At 50.3% G+C, this 11,789-nt stretch overlaps 1 protein-coding gene across 2 annotated transcripts in view; it reads left to right on the forward strand.

Moving 5' to 3' along the window:
- Window positions 1-637: 637 nt before the first annotated feature.
- ZNF831 (zinc finger protein 831) overlaps window positions 638-11,789 on the forward strand; it is a 95,767-nt gene continuing 84,615 nt past the window's right edge. For both annotated transcript variants that reach the window (XM_045162665.1, XM_045162666.1), the window contains exon 1: window positions 638-834. The gene's annotated coding sequence lies outside the window, so the exon portion shown is untranslated. The remainder of the gene's footprint in view (window positions 835-11,789) is intronic.

Here is an 11,789-nt window from a genome sequence, read left to right on the forward strand (position 1 = left end):
CACAGAGTATTCCTTGAGAAGGCGTTCACTGGATATGAAAGTGCACCTCTCTCCCGTTCGTCAGCCAGTTCCAAGGTAGCTTTGCAACCAGGAGGGATCCAGGTGGCCAAATACGGATGTATAAACCGTCCTTGGGTGTGATGGGTCTCAGTGGCTGGAATCAGGGCAAGACCCCAGAGAAGAGAAAATCCTTCCCAAATGTCTGGGCATGCCCACTGCCTGGGGGTTGGTCTGTATGACCTGACCTTCCCGTCCAGCTCAGTGGCCCTAAGGGTAAATGGTGTGGCCAGAAGACATGGGGTGATGAGGTGGGGGGAGCCTAGAGAGAAAGAAACCCACCCTTGCCCACCTTCTCTGAAACTCCAGAAGAGAGGTGCAAGGGAGAATGTGTGGGGGGAAAGAAAAACAGAAGATTCCATTTGTACCGGATGGTTTTGTTTTTTTATCTGTTTGCAAATGTTCAGTGTAATGGTTTGAAACCCAGCCGTGTAGCTGCCGCCGCCCACACACAGAGCTGCAGTACCACTGAGCATCGGCAGGCAAGCCGTATCTCCAGCATCGGCCATTACACCCGAACCCACACCAGGGCAGGCTGCACCCCTACCCCCCGGGTCCCTCCACCACCCCCCCACCACCCTGCACCCCTGACACCCACCATCCTCCACACACACAATTAAAAAAAATTTTCCAGCACTCGGTTTCCTCTAGAGAAGGCAGAAAGAGAAGCAAAGGCAGACATGGGACGAGGAGGGAGGAAACTCGTGCCTCATCGGAGCCACCAGTTTTCCGGAGAGCGCGGCAGCCCCCACCTGCCTGTGGACTGACCACTTCAAGGTGAGAGAGGTCTTTGTGATTTCTTTGTGCACCTGGAGGTCTGGGAGGCAAGGCCAGATGAAGGGAGCTTAATCACTGAGCCTTGTCTGTCACCTCCCGAGTGATTCTATCAGGCAAGCATGATGGATGCTCTCTTCCAAGCACACGCAGTTTTCTGTGACACAAGCCCCCACTCAGGTCCCCGTGAGTGCCTTGGAGTCAGGGGGCTTCTCAGGCCCCCTCCTCCACCTCTCAGCACAGCCTCCTGAGCCGAGACGTGGATTAAGGGCTGACCCTGCCTTTGGCTTGACCTGTTGATTTCCGACTGAGGCCACTGACCTTCCTCCTTGGAGTGAGCGCTGACCCCAAAGTGGGTCCCTACAGAGTGGTTCTCCATCTATGGGGCTTTGGGAAACCTGTCTGCCCAGTGGCCCCAAGCCCGGTAATCAGAAGCAATCAGACCCAGCTGTCCAGCTAATCTCTATGAAATAGGCTTCCTTCCCAGTAGAAATCAACAAAGTTTAAAATAGAACGGACTGTAATCGGAAATGAAGCTATAGAGTTGTGTGTGTGTGAGGCAACACAGCAACATCCGTATGGAAAATATTAAGGACAAATTACATAGCTCACCGCCATGGGAGCCAGGAAAAGAAATGATTTCCTTGCTTATTAAGCATGTTTGTGGGTCGAAGGGGAGCCGAGTGGGGACATCTCCTCTGGACACTTTCAACCTCTGGACCAGAAGGAGAGGGATTAGAGAAGAACGACAAAGATGGAGGGAAAGGAAAAAGGCCACAATGTAACATACTTGGAGAAGAGAAGCAGAGAAAAAAAGCTCCAAATTCTGTGCAGTGAGGGATGAATCAGTTGGCATAGGTTTATTTTTAGTCTCTAAGATCTGCTGTTACAGTTTGCCTGGCATTAATTAATGTCATAGGCGTGTTTCAGATTCCGAAGGTCCTCAGCGTGTCATTCAAACCGGGAGGTGTCGACCCTCATGTCTGGGCGCTCTCGGGCCTCGGGGTCTGGTCTCCTGCACAAACACGAGTCCAGAATGTTGCGCTCTCTGACCTTGCCCTCTCCGGGTGTATCCGTTCATCTCCTGGCTCCAACCCGTGGAGGTCTGGCCACTGGCCAAGGGAGAATTGCAATTGTTATGCTTTGTTTTTCAAAAAGGAAAGGCTGTACGGAGTCAAAATTGGGGGGAAAAGATGTTGGATCATGGCTTGGAAAAAAAAAATGGCTTTAGGGGCATCTCTACCACCACAGAGAAGGACAGGGCTCCCTAATCTCCACACTGGGTGAATATTGATGAAGTGTGTTTTGTAAACAGAGAATCGCTCCCAAGGTAGTTAGGACGAAGTGTAATATTTTAGCAGGAACTCATCATGGGACTTGGAAGTGGTCAGATGTTGGCTGAAATCTCACCTGAGGCTACTTACCTGTTCATATTTTGGAGCCCAGGCTGTACTGAAAGAGCAGTTTAGATGCAGGAGCTGTCCTGAGCAGTGTGCCTCGCTCTCTGAGGTGAAAACAGGATAACAGCTGGCATGAGGAAGAGGCAAGCGTGAGAAACAACGCCGAGCAGTAGTGGAACCATTGAGACAACTGTCTTTGTGTCTTTGTACATTTGCAACAATTATAGGGTCAGTAAGAAAGTGTGAATGCATCCCAGCCCCTGATTCGAGAGGACATCTCTTGTCCTCTCTTAAATTAATTCAAATATCCCCCCACGACCCCACAGTCAGACTCAGTCATTGACGACTAGGTGTTCAGAGCCGCCTATGTATGGTCTTCATTTAGCTCCTGAGTCTTTCATGGTTGGTCCATCTGAGACAGGGGAGTGTACAACCCCACCCAGGAACATCCCAGAGCAGTGGTTGACCTCTCTATCGAGTGAAGAAATACAAAGAGTGTGGCTGATCTCTGATGGCCACTGGGCAGGTTCAGTGCTCGGGTCCTCAAGAGAGAGTAGCATCACTGAATTTGAGCAGTTCTTAAGAAGGAGGGTCAGGACCACTGAGAGGGTGTGAGTAGGCAGGGAACTGACTTGGGTGTTTTGTCGAGATTGGGTTCTGTCCTTCAACCCAGGCAGCGGACTCAAGGATCCCTAGTCCATGCATGTGAGCTGTGTGTGTCTAGGTGAGTCATTCCCTCCTGACCACACCAAGCTCCTTGAACATGGCCCATCACATCCTCTACCAAAGCTTCTTCAGCAACCACAGTTGGATTTTTATGGGCCGGGAACACCTAGCTGGCAGGGGGTGATGAGTGGGGATCCAGTGGATGGGTAACGGGAATTCCGTTCTAATGGAAACCTCTGGTTCCTTCCAGGTTTGCCATGTGTGTGGCCACTGATGTATGAGATGGGTGCCCACCTGGGCACATCAGACAGGGCAGATGACAGACCTTCAGGCTCTTGTCACCTGTTTGAGACCTGACCAGAGGATGCCCTTAGAAAATGAAGTGAAAGCTTCCCCCGGTGCTGAAAACCTGGAGTCTTTAGCTGCTTTGTAATTTGTTTAAGTGCAGAGAGGTCTGATATGCCAGGCCAGTTGAAGGGATAAGTCCAAAACTATGATCAGAGAAGGTGACTGCTGCTGCTGACTCTGACTGCCCAATGTTATGCCCGGGAAGGAGATGCTTTGCCTGCATCTCTTTTTCTAGTCCTTGTAATGCCTGGAAGGCTGCAGCCATCCCATCACCTTCTGATGGAGGAGGAAACGGAGCCTTATGTATGCTATTTTTTGCATTGCCTTCCACAGTAGATCCACCGATCTTACTATAAAATAACTCTTTCCCCTAAAAAAGGCTTGATGAAGAATTTTCCTCTCTCTTACTCCTGGGCGAGGCACCTGTTTACCTGTGGTGTCTGCAGGCAGAGTCCTGCCCATTCTGGAAGTACTGGGGCCCCATTGGAAGAGCCAGAGCTCAGCCCACTGGAGAGAGGCCTGTGGGGCCAGAGGGGTGGCCTCCCTGCAGGTGAAGGGCAAAGGTCCCCAGCCCCGTTCCTTCCCTGCTGAGTTCCCACCCCCAGCAAAGGTCTGCAGCTAGGCAACTGTCAGCTATGGTCCTGGGAAGGGCCAGTTGTCTGCAGTGCAATGCGGAAGCTCGACAGGGGTGCAGCGTGGAAGCGATCGTCCCACGTGAGGGGGCGGGGTTCTCCAGGGCCCCTAGCTCCCAAGCAGCCCCATCTACAGGTCCTCCCTGGCCCCCTCCTCCTCTGTGACCGCTGTGGGCCTCACATCCTGGGGGGGTCCCTAGAAACAGGGCCTGTTGATGCAAACACATGTGTCTCTCGCCACAGGAAACGTGGGCTCACGTCCACAGTGATAACCACCGTGCTCCTCCCAGACACAGAAGAGGAACAGGTTTTCGATGTTTAGCTAAATTAGGAAACATGTGTTCTCCCTGCCACTGTGTCTCCTTCTGGCGGTTCTCAGTTGACCTTAGGTGGAGCCTCTGCTCTCGCTTTCTATCCTACAGTGGGAAGCTGGACAGTTAGGCAGTAAAGCCCTGTTCCTCTGGTCTTAGCTAAAAGCTGGAAGAAAACATGGTTTTAGTGATACTAGAAACCAGTGGGCCTGGGGTCCTAGGTAGGGCTGTCCGATAGAATACAGGGCGCCCAGCTGGACTTCAGGGACGCTGTGAATTCTCTTATAGTATAAGGATTGCACAGGATATACTAGCTTGTTCTTTGTTGTTTCTTCTAGACTCAAATTTAACTAGGCATCCTGTATTTTTAAAATTTTTTATTTTAAAAACATTTATTTTTATGTATTTATTTGGCTGTACCAGTTCTCAGTTGCAGTACGCGGGATATTCAGTCTTGGTTGTGGCATGCAAACTCTTAGTTGTGGCATATGGGATCTAGTTTCCCAACCAGGGATCGAACCTAGGTTCCCTGCATTGGGAAAATGGAGTCTGAGCCACTGGACCACCAGGAAACTCACCCTTCTGCATTTTTTTTTTCTTTTCCTTTTTAAAAAAAAATAATTTTATTTATTATTTTATTTATTTATTTTATTTTTTTGGCTGTGCTGAGTCTTTGTTGCTGTGCAAGCTTCTCTCTAGTTGCAGCAAGTAGGGACTACTCTCTGACTGCAGTTTTCTTCGGTTCCTCGTGCAGTGGCTTCTCTTGTTGCCGAGCACAGGCTCTAGGCAGCAGCAGCTTCAACAGTTGCAGCATGTGGGCTCTGTAGTTGTGGCTCCCGGGCTCTGGAGCACAGGCTCAGCAGTTGTGGCACTCAGACTCAGTTGCTTCTTGGCATGCGGGATTGTCTTGGACTAGGGATTGAACCCACGTCTCCTGCCGTGGCAGGTGGATTCTCATCCACTGAGCCCACCAGGAAAGCCCCCCATCATGCATTTTTAAAAATTGATGTATAGTTGATTGACAATATTAGTTTCAAGTGTGCAGCACAGTGATTCATTTAAAGATGTATATGCCCACATACATATATGTTTTTTCAGTGCATTCTTCATTTTTATATATTTGCTACAAGTAGTAGTAGTATGGGCTTCCCTGGTAGCTCAGTTGGTAATGCATCCGCCTGCAATGCAGGAGACCCCGGTTTGATTCCTGGGTAGGGAAGGTCCCCTGGAGAAGGAAAAGGCTACCCACTCCAGTATTCTGGCCTGGAGAATTCCATGGACTGTGTTGTCCACGGGGTCGCAAAGAGTCGGGCAAAACTGAGTGACTTTCACTCACTCACTCACTCAGTAGTAGTATCTGTAGTACAGGGTATGCCCATGCAAACTTGAAAAACTTGCTCTGGGAGGAGCTGGAGTCAAGTTCTCCATCAGATTATCTCCCTGGGCCCTGAGGAGAATAAAGTTGCCTATGTGCTGTAGTGGGTACCTGGCTCTGGGCACACAGTAACATTTTATATGCAGGGTGGTCTCCTTGGGTCTTTCCCGGGGAGGCGTGATGAAATTCACTGTCCTGGGGAGCAGCCAAGACCCAGGGATGCTGGCCTGACTTTCCAGGTGCTCAGATTCCGCCTCCCTGCCTAGGACTTTCTGACAGTGGGTGGGTAAGCAGCGCAAGCGCCTAGGAAAACCAAGCTTTGGAGGAGCAGTAATAACAGGTTAGCTTGGAAACGCTCTATGCAGAGATGGGAAGGCTGTATCAACACATGCAAATTATATGCAAATACACTTGGCCGTCTGGCAGTGTGTACCTGTGGGAGGCCATGAGCTCATCCCACCTGCACCCCACTACTGTCCTGGGTCTCTGGCTATGGCAGGTGTACTGGGCTGAGCACCGTTGGGACCTGGTGAGGTCCACGTTCCTGGAGCATGTTTGGCCTGGGGCAGGAGGTGTGTGTGTGTGTGTGTGTGTGTGTGTGTGAACAAGCACACACACGTGTTCTCTGGTGTAGCTGAGGATGCAAGGGGGCTGGTGTGGAGGTGGATGCATGAGGCAGGGGGAACACATTGATGTGTGCGTGACTTGCCATTGTGATCTGTGCACACCCAGCCAGAAACACAGCTCCTGTCTCTCAGGATAAGCCCTCCTCAGGATCTCTCTCCAGAGAGGAAGAGGCAGTCCCTCTTTCTGGTCATCCTCCTGCCAAGATGCCCGGAATGGATGCTGTTGATGAGAATAATTGCAGCTGTAATGTTCCCACTGGCTTCCACCATGGCTTCCCAGGTGGCTCAGTGGTAAAGAATCTGCCTGCCAATGCAGGATATGCAACAGACGCGGTTCAATCCCCGGGTTGGGACAATACTCTGGAGAAGGGAATAGTAACCCACTGCAGTACTCTTGCCTGGAAAATTCCATGGACAGAGGAGCCTGGCGGGCTGCAATCCATGAGGTCGCAAAGAGCTGGACATGACTGAGCACACACACAAAAATGCTCCCATTAACATTGACTGGGGTTAGAGATCCACCTGCCTTTTGGGGAGCACCATGAACTTAATTGACCCAAGTGCCTGGGGTTATTATCGTCCCTGCCAGACAGAGTAGTCTATGAATGCTTTGAAAGATAAAGGAACTTGTCCACAACTAGTGAGAACGGAGCCCAGGTTCAACCTTAGGTGCCCTAAGACCTCTGCTCTGAGATTTTGGGAGCTTGGTAGAGCCCTGTCCACTGATGATTGATACCTGAATCTTGGGCACAGACTCTTTGGAGAGAGTGAATTCTCATGGGAAAGTCTTCCTGGAGATTTGCAAGTTTTAAGTGAGATGGTTTGGGATTTGTGCTTTTAGAGTTAACAGGGTTGGCCCCAAATGTTGGTGCCAACCGCACCCCCATATGTTGAGAGATGTTCCCCAAGAGAGTAGCTGAGCCCAGGGACTGATGATGGAGGGGTGGGCTGCCCCAGCCCCTCTGTCTTGTCTGCTGAAGAAAGGAGCTCAGGTTAATGGCTAAGCATGGTGACATGAGCCTCTTCTCAGGCTCCCCAGAAGACCCCAGATCTGAGTTAGGTCTGAAGGTCTGGAGCAAGGCGATGAGGTGCAGATGGAAGGACGGACACAGACCTCGGGACTGGGAATGGCTCCCCTGGGACCCCCACGCCAGCAGGAGCTGAAAGGCCATGGTGGGCTGGGATGCAAACAGGAAGTGGGGTTTGGGACGGAGCCGCAGAGGTGTGCAGAGGCCAGCACCCTGGCGACCATGCAGGTGGCAGAGACTACTTCAGGGAGCTGTGACTAGAGTGAGGATGTTGGACGGAATTCTGTTTGAAAATCAGCCCTCTGGTCATGGGAGGAGTGTGGTGTTTACAGGGGGCCTGGGGGTGAAGGGAGATTACTGGACCTTTGCTGCTGGTGGGCACACAATCCATTCCCATCCTGCTCAACTGCCTTCTCCACCCACAGCCCAGCAGGCTGAGCGGCCCCTGCAGACCGTGTTCCTGAGTTCACCGCTCTTGGCTCCCTCTCCTTCCCGCCTACAGAGAACACGTGCACTGGCTCCCAGCCCGCACTGCCCTGAGTTCTTCCCCTCGGGGCCAAACTCGGCACAACTGGACCCCACGAGAACAGGAAGAAGTCAAAGCAATATTAAGCATGCCTGAGCCCTGCTGCCTGACTTTTGAGAAGGTCAGGGCCTGATTTGTGTTTGGCTCCCACTTCCCTGGGCTGGGCTTCCCATGGAGCAGAAGTCATGGTGGGAGGAACCGATTGCCTCACCGAGCGGTCTTGCTCCCAGGCCCACTGGGTGAAGTGCTTCACGGTGCAGGATGCTGCCCCCAGAAGCCTGGGTCTCCCAGCTGCCCAGACTTGATCGGGAGACTGGACAAACACACCTGATGGTCCTAGCCACCCCCGCCCCCACCAAGTACACCCGAGGAAGGACAAGTCAGAAGTTGAGCATCCCTGCCATGCTAAGCTCTGGAGAACAGGAAGGTCCTAGAGGGAAAAGGACCTGGTAGGAAGTTGCTTTGGCCAGCCCAGCCTTGGAGAGGGAGTTACTGCCCCACTGTTTCTTGCCAGGGGGAACTCTTTCTTTGAAAAAGCTACAAACAACCTTTGCTCTCCCAGCACAGCTGGGAAGTCAGTCTAACAGTTGCTTACCAAGTACCTGTGTGGAGCTGGCTACATGTGTGTGTGCTAAGTCACTTCAGTTGTGTTCCACTCTTTGCAACTACATGGACCATAGCCTGTCAGGCTCCTCTGTCCATGGAATTCTCCAGGCAAGAATAGTGGAGTGGGTTGCCATGCCCTCCTACAGAGGATCTTTCTGACCTAGGGGTCGAACCCATGTCTCTTACATCTCTTGCATTGGCAGGCGGGTTCTTTATCACTAGTGCCACCTGGGAAGCCCCGTGGAGCTGGGCTTAGAAAGTTAAAATTTGTCACCATCTTCAAGGAGTGCAACTGGTGACAGAAGCTGATGGGTAAACCAATCATTGCAACATGCTGTTTGAAGTGCATGGGGAAGGATGTGCAAGCTACAGGAGCTCCCTGAGAGAGGACAAGTTCCCAGGGTGCCTGGACAATTGGGTCACACCTCACAGAGGATGCAACATCTAGCCAGGCTGGATCACTTTTCCTGCTCCAGGGAGAGGAATCGTGAGTCCAGAACGTAGTCACACACATGGGTCGAGCCTGTAGAATGAGTATATAACACCTTTGGAACAGGAACTCACGTGGTCCAGTCTCAAAGCAGCTTTACAAGCCCCAGATAGGGGCTTGTAGGAGACAGCAGGTGATTTATCTGATAGGCAAACAGCAAGGTCCTTTGCTTGAGTTTCTTCAGTGCTTGGGAGGAGTCTCATGATCCACAGCAAAACTTGAAACATTTCTTCTTCCTTTTTCATCCACATTCCCTCCTCCAATGTCCCTCTTCTCCAAACTCCAATGAAAAGCTCGTTCTTCTGTCCTGACCCTCTTTCTCTCAACAGATTTCCCAGCCTCCCTGCCATGTCTTAATGTTACTGTTAGTCGCTCAGTCATGTCCGACTCTTTGCGACCCTGTGGACTGTGACCCACCAGGCTTCTCTGTTTGTGGAATCCTCCAGGCAAGAATACTGTAGTGGGGCTTCAGTATTGCCATTCCCTTCTCCTGGGGATCTTCCCAACCCAGGGATCAAGCCTGGGTCTCCTGCGCGGCAGGCAGATTCTTTACCATCTGAGCCACCTGTGGCCTCAAAAGCTCTACACCCCTTGTCCTCTGATTGGACTTTGGCCTCATCTTGTAGCATCTTCCTCTTTGCTATTGTTATGCATATCCATCAGCCTTCTGCTGGTTTTAAGTTGCCAAGTGGCTGCTCACCCCAGGACCTTTGCACATCAAACTCCCTCTATTTGGAACAACTCACCCTCAGATTTCCCCTTGGCTGAATCATCCTTGCATTTCAGCTGTCCTCATCCTGTGTCACAGCACTCCATTTTTTTTTTTTTATTCATCACTTATCTCTATCTGAAATGACTTCACTCACTTATATGTTTTCTTCTATATGATTGTCTCCTACTCCAAAAGGTGAGCCCACAAGTGCAGGGGCCTTATCTTATTCTCCTCTGTTCCTTTGACCTAGAACAGAAACTTGGAACCTGTTTGGTGTTCAAGAAATAGTTGGTGAATGTGTGAGTAGCTGTGGAATGCAATTTCCCAGGAGTGGTTCTGTTTTCTTCTTCATGGCTTTTTTGGGTTGGTATCTGCCTGTTTGGTTTTTGTCCTTATTTTTCCTCAAGCATCTTGAACATGTATCACAGAAAAGATGAAGAGCAATTTGTTGTTGTCCAGTTCAGTCACTCAGTCATGTTTGACTCTGTAACCCCATAGACTGGAGCACGCCAGGCTTCCCTGTCCTCCACTATCTCCTAGAATTTGGTCAGGTTCATGTCCATTAAGTCGGTGATGCTGTCTAACCATCTCATGCTCTGCTGCCCTCTTCTCTTTTTGCCTTCAATCTTTCCCAGCATCAGGTTCTTTTCCAATGAGTCAGTTCTTAGCATCAGGTAGCCAAAGTATTGGAGCTTCAGCTTCGGCATCAGTCCTTCCAATGAAAAACAGTTCAGTGATGGCAAAACCTTCTCCAGGCAGTGGGAGGTGACAGGGCAGACTGGACAAAGCACAGCTTCTCCTGGACAGGAAAACAAGCCAATCCACTGACTCAATGGACATGAGTTTGAGTGAAGGACAAGGAAACCGGGTGTGCTGCAGTCCATGGGATCGCAAAGAGCTGGACACAACTTAGTGACTGAACAATAACAACACGGAAGGGACACACCCGGAGGATGGGATGGTGGGAAAGAAAGCCAGAACACGAGCTCAGAGGCCACCAAGAGAACAAAATCCCTGGGGTCTCCTAGGCCAGGACTTGGACTTGAGGAACAGTCATCATTCGGTTTCATGAGGACAAAGGGATACTTGGCTTGGAGAAGTAGCTGGCAGAGGCTGATATACATATCTTGCTTTTAATCTGTTTATTGAAATGTTTAAACATATCATTTTTGTAAATACATCTGAAAGACACTGATTAATCCATCTCCCAAGGGGTGGGTGGAGTGGGGGTCTTAGCCCCACCATTTTGTTCCCCATCTGGATCAGTGAACTCTTCCTCTTAAAAAAAAAGGACAAGAAAACAAACTCCTTACATAAGAAACTTTTGACAGGGGGTGGAAGAGGGGAACCAGTTTTTCTTTTTATCGCTGAAACGTAGGGCTTTTTCTTTCTGGTCTAAAAAATTAATCTACAGAAACAGTGGGTGACACTGACAAAAATCACTTCAGGTGCTGCGAATGATTTCATTTTTACACTTGATGATTAAAAATCAGATCAGCCAAGTGCTCCAGAGCTCCAGCATGCCTTCCTAAATAGGGATACTATGGGTAGGGAATGAAATGCACGTTGCCTTCGCCTGGCTTTTGGTCTGTCACTCAGGCGCTTCTGTTCTCTCTAGCTCTGGGAAAGCAAAGTCAGGGCGACCGTCTAGGAAAATGAACTGCTCAGGCAATTACGGCAGAAGCATCAGCAACAAGGCAGTAATGGGCCCCGGAGGCTCTGAATCTTTCCCCGGATGTAGTACGATCATAGCCTGATGTGAGCCGGGAAGCTGGAGTGATGGGAGCTGTTCTGGAAAAGGCAGGGGGCATTTGTTTGCTGACCAGGGGTGGAGGAGGACAGTTTTGGGGAAACTGTCTTGAGAGTCAGAAGGACATTGTCCTGATGAACCTGTGCCCCCTGCCCACCGAACCACAGCCAGGGGCATCTTCCTGCTTCCTCATTCAACCCTCCCCTGAATGGGTCTGGACCAGAGAAACCAACCCAAACCCAGCCCATTCCCGGTATCAGAAGAGTCTGAAGGGCTGGCACATTGTCTGACCTGACATTTCCCAAGATTGGTATCTAGACCTGGGGTACTGTATTTTTTTTTTTAATTTCTTAACTTCTGTAAATTTAGGTGCAACCATTAAACACTATTATTATTTTTTTAATTGGAGGATAATTCCTTCCCAATGTTGTGTTGGTTTCTGCTGAACAACAATGTGAATAAGCTATGTGCTTGCATGCTAAGTTACT

Source organism: Bubalus bubalis, chromosome 14, assembly GCF_019923935.1.
Source record: "Bubalus bubalis isolate 160015118507 breed Murrah chromosome 14, NDDB_SH_1, whole genome shotgun sequence".
In the NCBI taxonomy this organism is placed as follows: Eukaryota; Metazoa; Chordata; class Mammalia; order Artiodactyla; family Bovidae; genus Bubalus; species Bubalus bubalis.